At 40.9% G+C, this 12,402-nt stretch overlaps 1 protein-coding gene across 2 annotated transcripts in view; it reads right to left on the bottom strand.

The window, feature by feature from the left end:
* The window catches only part of lrrc4ca (leucine rich repeat containing 4C, genome duplicate a), a 140,505-nt gene that overhangs the window by 45,718 nt on the left and 82,385 nt on the right, over positions 1-12,402 (bottom strand). Inside the window, exon 1 of one of the 2 annotated variants that reach the window (XM_056740585.1) lies at positions 5,772-7,399. The exons of the other annotated variant lie outside the window; for it this stretch is intronic. The gene's annotated coding sequence lies outside the window, so the exon portion shown is untranslated. Of the gene's footprint in view, positions 1-5,771; positions 7,400-12,402 lie in introns of those variants that run through there. 2 annotated transcript variants of the gene reach the window in all.

The raw sequence follows: 12,402 nt of genomic DNA on the forward strand, positions 1-12,402 counted from the left end.
AGGAACCAGGTGAGCAACAATCCGTCACCTTCTCGGCTGCAAGCTTTAACCTTTCAATTTAGAAGCAGAATTAATACGGCCAGTTCCGCGCCGCCTCGAACAGCTGCCTCGCAGGTGCAACCCAGAAAAGCGAGACGCGCACATGGCGCACACACTCAAGAATGCACCTGTAGTGTGCGTTATTGGTCCACAGGTTCAGCTTGTCTACGTCCAGCTGCAGGCCTGCTAAAAATCAACGTTCCAGTTCTGCAGGGGTTGGCTGACGTCAGCCTGGCCTTGACTTGAAGTTAGAGGCTGATTCAGGTCATTGCCTTTAGCTGAGGTTAGATTTGGGCAGGGCAGGGGAGGTTTGGCCCTTATTGAGTCGTGAGACCTGCCTCCACACCGCTTTTAAGAACGGGCCACCTATTCCGCAGAACTGAGTTCATATCGGCTATTTCTAGATCTCGGGTCATGCATTATAAAAGCACTCTACTAAGAAAAGATAGGTCGGTTCTCAGTACGGTTGAGTAGATGGTTGTTGGACAAACTTGTCAAGCATTTTGACCCATCTTTTCCAGGAAGAGATTATATCTACTGATTTTTTTCTTTTTACTTTAATGTTTAAAACTCTTGTTGTTTGCCTGCCAACATTCCAAGGCTTACTGTTACTTTCAGTACATTAAAATAAACACTTAGAAGTAACGTCTTTAAATTGATTCCCTTATAATTCACCTGCCCCACAATTTTTATGAACGTCTATGTGGACAATCCGATGGACAATTTTTGATGGCGAATTCACATGAATTCGTATAATGTGCGACGCACAAAAACATACGGATATTAGCAAATAGCAATACTGAAGCCAACAGTAGTAAGCAAATAGTATTGAAGACTGGAAAGACTCTTGTCTGACATCACTTAGTTAAATGTGAGGGATATGTTCAAATAGGTAAAAATGTTTGCCTCTCTATCGCCATCTCTGTTTAAAATAAAAAAAAATTGCAGGTTACGTTATGTGCGTGTATCTACAGCAGTGGTTCTCAAACTTTTTTTGGCTCAAGTACCCCGTTTTATGATTTTTGTATTGAAGTATCCCTTGACCAGAAAATAACATTTTACCTGTAAATTCAGTGAAATGAGAGTCAAACAGTTATTATATCAAAATGTATTCATTTATTTTTTATGCATCTTTGTATAGTCCTAATTTCATATAAAAATATTATTATCATAATTTATTGATTTTCATTATGTAGTCCTAAATGTCAGTTTCTCTCACGTACCCCCTCCAGTACCCCTGTGGGTACGTGTACCCCCATTTGATAACCACTGATGTCAAATGATGACTGACATTTGACCTAAAATCTAATTGAACTTATAAATCATTATAATAAGTTTGAACACTACTTACATGTATGTGGTTGCACAAAATCCGATTTATGTATATCTAAAAGTATATATATATTTTGTATATGTCATTTTCAGACAACCCACCAACAAGTCAATTTTTCACATCTGTAGTTTCCAAACATCCCTGCTTCCCGGGCCGCGTGAGGCCATCGGTTGCATCAAAATGGCCGTTTTATGATGTCGAGCAGATAATTCCAGGAGACTGATGGGGCGAGGCAGAGCTCTGATTGATCGAAGCATCGACTAGAGAAATGTGCTGCGCTCAACGCATAGAGAAACCTCTCGAGAAAAACCCACACGTGCACACTTCAAGACGCCCGGGTCAAAGAGAAGGAGATTAATGAAAGGTCAATGCGAGTGTGCTGGAATGAACCATAAACGCTGCATGAATGTAAGGAACAGATCAGCCATTATGTATTCTTAAAGGTACAGTTCACCTTTAAATGAGTATCTTATTTGTGTCATTACGTTTGTTTAAATCCAAACTTGTATGAACTTGAGAGCCAGATCAGTGAGATCCATTTACAAAATGTTCACTTTAATTCAGTTCTTTTTAATGAATCAATTGACTTGGTTTACAGGGTAAAGGATTCCGTTTTGAATCAAACTAATGTGACCATAAATGCTGACTCGATGCTAAAAAGGAGGATAGTGGGATACATTTCTGTTTTTTATCTATAATGTGTCTTCTATTATAATGCACCTTTTAACATAAAGAGGAAATAAGCACTTTTTCACAATCCTTCATCAGTGCACATTGTGCAAAAAAACTCTGAATTTGAGAGGCTTCTCAACTAGACATGAAATGATTGTTTAAAAGCTACAAGATGCGTTATTGCATTACACATTGTCATTTAGTGTCTGTGAGGCAAGGTCGATCGCACCATTACTCACAACGGTGCTTTGAATACAAACCACACATTTGCTGATTGATGAATTCTGATATCAAAAAAAGACTTTCTTTAAGAAAAACACGAGACAAAAACATCAATTCAATGTCATCTTCCACGCCTCTCTGGACCATGAATCAATACACGCTACCCACATAACCTCCTGCACATGGCCTTGTAGTTTGACTACCGGGAAAGAAATCTCTTTGCCGTGAAAATGTAGACAATGAGCCTGGATCTCTCGCGCCGTTTAATCTGCCTTTCACTGTGAAGCAAATCTTCCGAGAGAATTTATACCCCGGGACAATGAAAAAAATTGACAGGCGGGTTGCATTATTGATAGAAGTCTCCGGCAGTTTAAGAAAAGAATACTACTTCACGCCTAAGCTGGGTTTTACACGGGCTGATCTCCCTTATTTCAAAGTGTTTTATTATGTAGAACGCAGGCCCTAATAACTGACAGGAAGCTTGGGAATCGCACAAAAACTATCGTGAACAAACTTTATGTATTCATCTCCGGATTTGATTTTAGTTTTGTGTGGTCACAAAAAGTTCTTCATCAAGATTGAACGACACCAGACATGGATTTAGACTGTATTCACTTATTTTATCCGTGATTAATTCCTGCTCGTGCAAACAGTGCTCTCAAGTAGTACGCATGTAGAAGAGGCTCATGGGATATTCTCACAAGAAGCCCAGAGCTGCACACATTTCTAGACATCCATCAGCACACCCCATAAATACTACAGATATGGAACACAGATTTCTGTTACCCAGAGTTTGAAAAAACAATGTCGTTCATCAATTACAAGACATTACAGCATTTCATAAATCTCAAAAATCCTGCCTGAGGCAATTCCACAAATCATCCGCAACGTGAACCTCAATCTTAATTCGGGACAATAAATGTATTGACATCTACGCTTTACGACCTGAGTATAAAACTCGTCTGTTTTTCCGATAAATGCCGTTCTGCTTCTCCTGCCGTTTGACGAAGGCTGAGTGAGAGAAAAGTTTGGAGGATGTACGGAGTGAGAAATGGAGCGTCCCTGCAGAAACATGAATCACTCTGCATCATTCACCGACAAACAAATGTCATCGCTTCACCCAACCCGGCAGCTTCATCATGCTAAAGCTCCTGACAGCCAAGGAACATAAAATGAGAGGCCCAATTCGTTTCCCCAAGGCAACATCACTCTATCATTCCTCTACTTTTTTCTATACCAGTACCTGAAAGAGACAGAAGATAAAAAGTCTGTTGTTCGCCTTAGGGAATAGGGGCAGGTGCTTGAAGGGAGAACGCAATGAGGGCTTTGCTTTTTTAAGCTGTTTTTAATGAAACAAACATCAGTATTGTTTACATTACCTCACTGTTCCTTCTGCTAGTGATGCTCAGACTGTCTCCAGAATTCTGATATTAAAGATAGCTAAGATCCCAAGATCACCATTCCTTCAGTTCTTGGCAGGATTTTTAGTGTTTAACACATGAAATCTTTTCGGTTTACAATGAAAAGCTTGAAAAGCCTGCTGAATACATGCGACCTCCGTATGTGACTGTAATGCGAAGGGGGGTCTTGTGCTAATGCAGCCCTCTGAGCTTCAGAACGGGCGTCCGGCCAACAGGAAGTCCTCTCAAAGGGTGACGGGGAGCGGGCGGGCATACACCGACTGCTTCAGAGGAAGAAAATGGAGATTATCGGATAGATAGACATGATTCAGTCTTCACACACAAAACAGTCTTGAATTCATTAAAAGCTCGACCTCGTGCAGAACTGGCACAATACAAACCTTGTGAACGAGATGGAAAATAGAAATATAATTCATTAAATCATCATAACAAGAACGTGAAAATAAAATGATGAAAAAGAAGTTGTTTACTGCAAGGTCAAAGATGGAAATGAAAATAGGTCACTTTTTGGTTAACAAAGCTAGTGTAAGAACAGAGCTCATGTTTGTAAAGCATTCAGGTGTTTTGAGCAGGCTAACAAGTAATCACAGACAAGAGTCACAGATTCTCTAAAGCCTAGCGACCTTCTGCTTTAAAGGTCATACTGGTCAACACCTTTTCATCACACAACCTCAAAGCAGTTGGCTGTACCGACATTTACCATCTCATCCTAAAGCCAATTCACATCAACAAACATTGGAAATGTTAAACAACTTACACACTAATTATTTAAGCCAATCATGTTCAGCAAATTTTTGAAATATGAAAAAAGGTCTGTCAATATCTTATTGACTTCCAACATATCATTATCAAGCTAAACGCAAGCTGCTGGTACTTGCAATACAAGGCATAGATTTTTTCCTGGCTTGGAGAGGAAAGGTAAGTATGATTGACAGCTATGACCTAGGAATATGCGGCATGGCTAATCCAGGCACATTTTTTCAGCTTTCCTTTTCAAACGAGTCTCTTTTGATGTAAGAATTGCCAAACGTGAATCCTGGCCTTATTCCACACTGCAATGTGGTTAACCTTAGTGTTTCGTGCTGCCAATAAAAAAAAATGCGTTGCTACTACTAAAAAGTAAATAAAACGTAAGATCAGAAACGTGAATGTTGGCAAAAGGCATTAGGAAGTGGAAAAAACACAAGTGCGGTTTTGCTGTTTTTTTGGATTTGGATTTCAGCACCACGGCAATGGACAGCTCCCGGATCAAGGCCAAACTCCGCGAGCCCTCAGTTAATCATATCCAGTCCATTAAGTCCTGTAGAAGCCGTTCAAAATGTCTTATCAAACGTGAATTTAGCCTGAAAGAGCGGGCAAAAAGAGCAGAACACACTCTGACAGTTACCCAACTTGCATTCGATGTACTTAATATTAGAGTGCAACCTTTCCAATGTAACAAACAGGAACAACTATATATTTGTACAGTAGGTTGGCGGTGTGATTCTGCGTTTGCTGCTTTCTTACTGCAAAGCTGAGACAAATCGGACCAGAATCAGACAAGCAAAAGAAGCAACAGCCTGCATCTTTGCCTCATACTTACAGTGTCTGATCACCATCCAAATAACTGCAAATCTTCATTCATACCTAATGAATTTTATAACGGGTCCAAATAATCGTGCACAAAATCCAATGTGAAACAACAAAGGCTTGAATGAAAATATGAATGAACGAATAAATGAATCGAGCGCAAAGGAGGAACACTGTGCAATTGTCAATAGCGCACACAGTTATCGCGCGCGCGCGCACGCACACACGACAGGGATAAAAGAGAAGAAAAAAGCATGTTTACTTCTAGTTGGTAAGAGACAGCTTCTTTAGTTATATTTTGATATAAATAATAGACGGCTGTATTCACGCATTTGGTGACAATTCAACTCATACACTTGTATGTGCAACGACATTTTATATTTAATACAGACGTTAATGTTTTGTGCTAAAGGTATATAAAAACGTAAGGAATCAAGGCTTTGATCCTGATATGATTCATTTGGTGGCAGAAAGACATCTAAGTGGCCAGTGAGGCGAAGAAACGAATGACTTACTTTTCTCCAGGCTTTACGCGGTTCAAATAGCAGGCAAAAACACGGAGAGCGCCGTTCCGTTCCCTTCCAAACGAGAACCGCAACGAAAATCCATCTGCAATTCTCCGGAAATTTGGCACGGTGCAAAGGAAATGTTCTTCGGCGCGTAGTTTAGGGTATCCAAGCAGAAAGCGCCTGTCCTGTAGGCACGAGCAGCGACAAGATCCTACAGCAGTTTCGCATTCACGATCTTCTATGAGAAGAATTTCGCTCCGGTAAATCCATTCGGTCCTTATATCAATGCCATAGACGCGGCGATCAAAAGAACGCACGCAAGTGCTTCTAGACTAGAGCAGATATTTCGATGCAACCTCTATCTGCATCATTTGAATCCGAGTCTTTACCTGCTGATGGATCCAAATCAATTCGACGTTTTCTGATGAGTCATTCCTGACGCTTAAAAAGACACAAATTTTGGTTTTCGGATTCAGCCAGTTCACCCGAAGTCATCTAGCTGGTCTTATCCCTGAGACTGACCATTCCCCGCATCTTCCTTCCAGTCTTCAACAGTGCATCAGTGTAGAGGGATTCGGTTCTTATTCCACAGCCAGGATTTAAAATTGAACTTTTCTCAACCTTTTCTTCCCCCCTAACGCGTCCGATCTGATTTGATTTCTACTCACAGCCCAGTGCGGATTTCAAGACGCTTATTTCCTCTAAATGTGTTTATGTCCAACGGAATGCACTGCAAGACAATATTGCGTTGGAAAAAAGCACACACTCGAACATCACATCAAATGATTCCGACAATTTCCAAATCCAAGAACATCAGCACCAGCATAAAAAAGAGACGAATCCTGGAAGTTTCTTATTTATGAAAGTAGACGACAACGCGCTTTACGGAGTGAGTCAAATCATTCCCTTTCTGGTTAAATAGCCAGTTATTAAACCACAAAATCAAATCGTCGTAGTTCCAGACGCGCACAAACTTGTCAGATGTCGGAGAGGAGGGATTCATCAAAAGCTACATCCGCTGGGTATTCTCATCTCCCAACTCGATGCTGCTCTCGCTTTGCGTGCTTCAGGGACAAACTCCGACGAAAGCAATCCACCGATAGCACACAGGAGGGCAGGCTACGGAAATCCAAACGAATGATGGTGCGCTCCTTGCTTCGCGTCGACCCTTATTACAATGCGCAACGCAGAGCTAAGAGCACAGCTACAAGTGAGTCAGGCGTAGAGAGGTGAGAATCATAGAATGCGTCGATGCCGTCTCTAAGAACTGCGACGAATTCAGTTGAAATATCTTGCGTGGAACCTGGACGTGTCCACTGACGCGCAGCTCACCAAAGTATGAGCGCGTCAACGCAGCGCAGTAGGGTCCCTACCTTTCCACAGCTAGTGTGCGCTCTCAGTCAATCACACACTGGTGACACCGAGAATCTTGTATTGACAGTGCAACCCTGAGTCTCAACTCTCCCTCTAGCCGTCCTCACCGGCGTCTGCTTTGATGCGCAAAAGTCAATGGTCCGATAATATTGCCATCTTACCAATGATTGGTTGATCGTAATAACCTTGAACGCTAAATAGATTATATTACAAGGGGGTGTGCTCGTTTGGAACAGTATAGAGGAGCTTTGACGCACACATGTGCGTGCATGATTGTCTAGTCTACTATATGTACAACGTGTGCGCGCCTCGTGCACTGCAACTTCCTGTCTAGCGCAGAAGGGACGCGACTGCCACCTACCGACTTTCCATCCAGCTGTCTAGACAATGAGCCACCTGAGCGCATGCAGGACATAAAAGCAAAAAAGAAACCATCTTTTTTAAAACATCAGATTATAACTACAGGATGACCACGACGCACAGATGCTTCAGAGTTTTTATATCCGTGCACAGGGACCACAGTGATACACACAGGCATAGTCAACGATCTCGGATCTCATAAAGACCAAAATGCTCACAGAGGGAACAATTTTAAGGTAGATGAATGTAGAGAATATGAACGAGATATAGAAAACCATCTAGAGACATGATACATAGATAATAAAAATAAACACATTTACATTTTTTAAAGCATTTCACACTGCATTCAGCATTTCATTACGGCTCTTCTAAAATTACCAGATTTTTTCCCCTGTGCTAAGATATTGAAACATAAGGGTTGGTGGTATGTGCATCAAAAGAGGTCTTTGTCTTTCAGCAGCACTGATGAGATATTCTGACTACACCATGATTTATAAAAAAAGCCAAAATCAATGTCTGTGTTTGGAAATTTAGAGAACTGTTTTACAATTCCTTTGTCGGGACATGCTTGTCAGAATCTCGTCACGTCCTGGCGCTCCGCGAACATCTTGTCATTTATCCGTCCACGCACCTGTCTACCTGCCCATCGACCGCAGCCAAATCAGCTAAATATGGGCGAAGATCAGTTCCTCTTCTCATGCTGTCAGATTGAGTCATTCTAATTGTTTGACATTAAAGGGCAGCTGTGTTTCTTTGACAGACAGGTCCACTGTCCTACACATTCTATTCTCACAAACACACCCGTAGAGCATGCAAACACGCACCTTAATCTGTACGGCCCCCTCAATAACAACATTTAGCCTTTTTCCAATCGCACCTCTGTGCAAACCAAAATATAACAATATCACCTGACAGGTGTGGGTTGACTTATATGCCACGCCATTATGACGGTGCGATAGCCTTGTTATGACAGCCTTATCTAAAGGTCCAGATTTAAAGCTTTCATTTTACCGCCCTTCAATGATTCTCCTGCGGCCACTACATTTCACTTAGAAAGTTATTTGCTCTGTGGGAACCATCTGAATGACCATAACATCTATCTTAATGCAACCATTCATTTCTCCACAGGGACGCCAGAGGAAGACGTGACTGACAGTAGCGTTTTCTATAGCGGAGTGCTTTCCATTTTCAACCTAGAAAGGTTCAGCTCGTAGAAGCTGATTGAATTAAATTAAAGCGGTCATATCTCGCTGGGTGTAGTGTTAAAGTCTACTGAGAGTGCTAGAGAATAGTGAACGCTCATCTTTAAGCCGTGTAGTATATTTACCAAACATTAATAAGACCTTGGCTGCATTATACCCTTTTAGCAACCATGGATACAAACAGTGGAAGGGTAATCTATGATTATTTACTCACACTTGTGTTGCTTCAAACCGGTTTTATTCCTTCTGTGGAGTACAAAGGAAGGATGATGTTAGACATCATTGAAAGTAAAGAGATTGAAAGCCTGAGTCTCCATTCACTTTCACCGTATAAAGAAATACTTATATTTAATGGGGACTGAGGCTGTCGTTCACATTCACTGTCGCTGTTTTAAAAAGTAATAGTTAACAGTGACTGAGGTTGACGGTCCCTCGCAATATGCCTTTACAGATCCCCAGATTAAAATGGAGTTCAAGTTGGATACTTACCAGTCCCGTATTCTGATCTTTAAATATCATTCGGTAAGGAAAGCCTTAAAGGTCCTGTGTGTAATTTTTGCAGGATGTATTGACAGAACTGCAATGTAATAACTTAACTACTGTATGTTTTCAGGGATGTATAAAGACCTTACATAATGAAGAGTTATGTTTGTACTACCTTAAAATGAGCTATTTCTATCAAAATACACCGTGAATATTACATTTCGTAAATATTTTATCTCCTTCGGCAAAGAAGCCAAACGGGACGTCATCTTAGCGCCGTATCAGCCACCGTAGTGCTTCGAAAAGAAGGAGGGAGAGGTGGAGTGAGCCGTTGGTTGCAATTCACAACCTAACCGCTAGATACCGCTAAATTTCACTGGACCTTTAAAAGATTGAGTCACTAGGCAAAGTAACAAGAATTCTCAAATTCTGAAACACCGTTCCTTTACTACCCACGGATTTGAAGAACAAATGTGTGAGGCAACTCCAAATTCCAATACTCAGAGATCAGATTAAATCAAGCAAAAAGTGACAAATTGCTACAATTAGTACTCGCTAAATACAAGGAATTCAAAACAAATGATTTAAAATACTGCAAAAACAATTAATTGGGTTTAGACGTGATCGATGTGGAGGGAAACCATCAAACAAAAACAAAACACACCAATACCTGTCTGCGTCCCCTTTCTATTGGTGCTGGATAATATTGCCGTGTCCTTCAGGAAAAGACCAAAGTTCTGTCAACTCTGCGTGTGAAAATAAATCTCCTTCGCCCTTCAGTCCTCGCGTCCTCTGCATCTTTTGGGACTTTATTCCAACTCGGGGGGTCAAACATCATACCACAAAATCACTATAAAGTGCAGCACATCGAGCACAGGGCAGACGGTCAATATCAAAGACACTCCAGGACACCCTATTGTAAGGACAATGTCATTCTCCCACCGATGAAACATCTGGTTGCGTTCTACACGCAGCAGATTAATATATACCTAGACAAACAGAGAGCAAGATGTGATCCAACAGTGTTCACAGAGGAGAACAGCTGTAGTTTGGGAAGATAACCTAAATCAAACATACCAGAGAGGTGTTGAGTGAAGACAGATATGTATAACTGATATTAGGCCCCTTTCATTGCGTTTCTGAACGTTGTAAGATAACATCGCCTTTATTGGCAGGGTCATTACCAGGTTCACAAGGAATCCTCTCCACAGATTTCCATCGAATACAAATGCAACGTTCCACATGCGCCCCGGGCTGTTCACACGTGCTCCCATAAGAATGAAAAATCACAGGTAAAGTATCTTGGTTGTTTCCCCAGAAATGAGATTACATGGAGAGAGAACGCAAACGGTTGCTCTAGTGTCATGTGTCGTGGGATATTTCTCATGAGTAACAGACCCAGAAACCTCACGTACTATACGCCCCAAGATGAGATTTAAAGAGGTCAGATTTGTCCACAATCAAAATTCAATATTATTGAAGATTGGAATGTGAACTCAAACATTTCTCATCAAACTTATCTTATTGAGCTATCTAATTTATTATATATTTGTTACATGATTACTCAATCAGAACTGTTCATTTGATTGTCATCTTCAAAACAGCCTGATGCTGTCAGTTACATTTCTCTCCAAAAGGTGTAACTCACAAAAGCAGATGTCACCGATTATTAGTCAATGACGTTTTAAATTAAGACGAGACTTCCAGCGCCTCAGCTGAACGATTTTGGCTACTGGAAACGGGAATAAAATAAAAAAAAACGCTACCAAAGTGGCAGTCATGATATTTGCTCCAATTCAGCAAATTTCACAGACTTGCTAATTAGAAGCATCGATGTGTTTGCCGTCCTGTTTAATCTCTACTTTGATCCAGTCTAATCTCTCATCGTACTCATTATCCAAGGGTTCTTCGAGCCCAGAGGGTCTGCGATCGAAGAGCGTGCTCCAGATTTCCAGCACAGACCAGCAGCGGGATTTGTTTTTTGATTCCGGCCCTTCATCTGAGTATTTTTGAATAATTATCAAGTTCCACCTCTTGTCGGTGATGTTAAATGGCTGGGGGTAGACAGATCAACAGGAAGATTATTGAGAGTGCTTCTCCATCAACACCATCTCAGTTGTCAGACTCATTTCACCAAACGATTGTGAAGATTCCTCTTACAGCGACTTCCAAGGCTTTCAGGCTTCAAAATAGCAATTTGAGACTTTAAGGAAAAGTGCACACAAACTCTTTTTGTTATCATTTACTGTACTTACTCCAATACAACCCTTAACTCCCACACTGTTGTTTTGTTCATGCGGCACACAAGACTTTTGAAAATGCAGCAGGTAAAAGGGACCGTCCAAAAGCACGATAGCAGATACGCATATGGCTACTGAAGTCATGCGATAACTTTGTAACAGAAAATCCTCCCTTTCCAAACTCTGAAATCTTATCTCTGATGACTTCAAAAACGCAGCAATCCAAAACGAATTGGGACTGTACGCCCATATGGAAAACACTGCACTTAGACACAGACCTGATGATCGAGGGCTCTGCATTAGCATTAAAGCTTTTCTCCCGCTGCCGACGTGACATTCTAAGTCGCATCTTAATTAGTGTTATGGACCTGCACAGTAGAATTCACAGCAGCTCAATGAAAAGCCGACACAACATGCCTCTTTGAATCTTGTCAGCGAAATACATCTGGGGAGGAGGGTGGCTTTTTTCATTTTAAGTTTGGAGAAGCGAAGTAATGCCAGTCGCTTTTGCCAAGAAATAACACGTAACGGAGCGAAAGAGCTTCCAGGCATATTTTAAGCTAGGTAATGGTCGCATATGACTGTTTACTACCATTTGATTATGGAATAAATATCCACAGATTTCAAAGGCTGGCAAACGGAAACAGGTTTCAAAAGGAAGACATTTTTCTAGGCTTGCATGCTCAAATGTGTCTTTTTAAAATGATGCAAATCAAAACACACATTAGTTTTTATAACCTTAAATGAAATAAAACCTTGGAATAAATGAAGTGCAATAATTGAGTGGTATCACACAGAAGTGGGAAAACCTCATTTTTAAGCAAAGTGGATTTCAAATGGAACCTCCCAATAAAAGATTTATGTTTGATCAGTTTTAATTTATCATAGTTGCAGGATTATAACTGTATTAAAAACACACTTTCACATGTATCACCGGTCCAAGTGAGTGCTTTAAATTAAAAATATTTCTCACCATTC

The sequence above is a fragment of the Triplophysa dalaica genome, chromosome 24 (genome assembly GCF_015846415.1).
Source record: "Triplophysa dalaica isolate WHDGS20190420 chromosome 24, ASM1584641v1, whole genome shotgun sequence".
Lineage (NCBI taxonomy): Eukaryota > Metazoa > Chordata > Actinopteri > Cypriniformes > Nemacheilidae > Triplophysa > Triplophysa dalaica.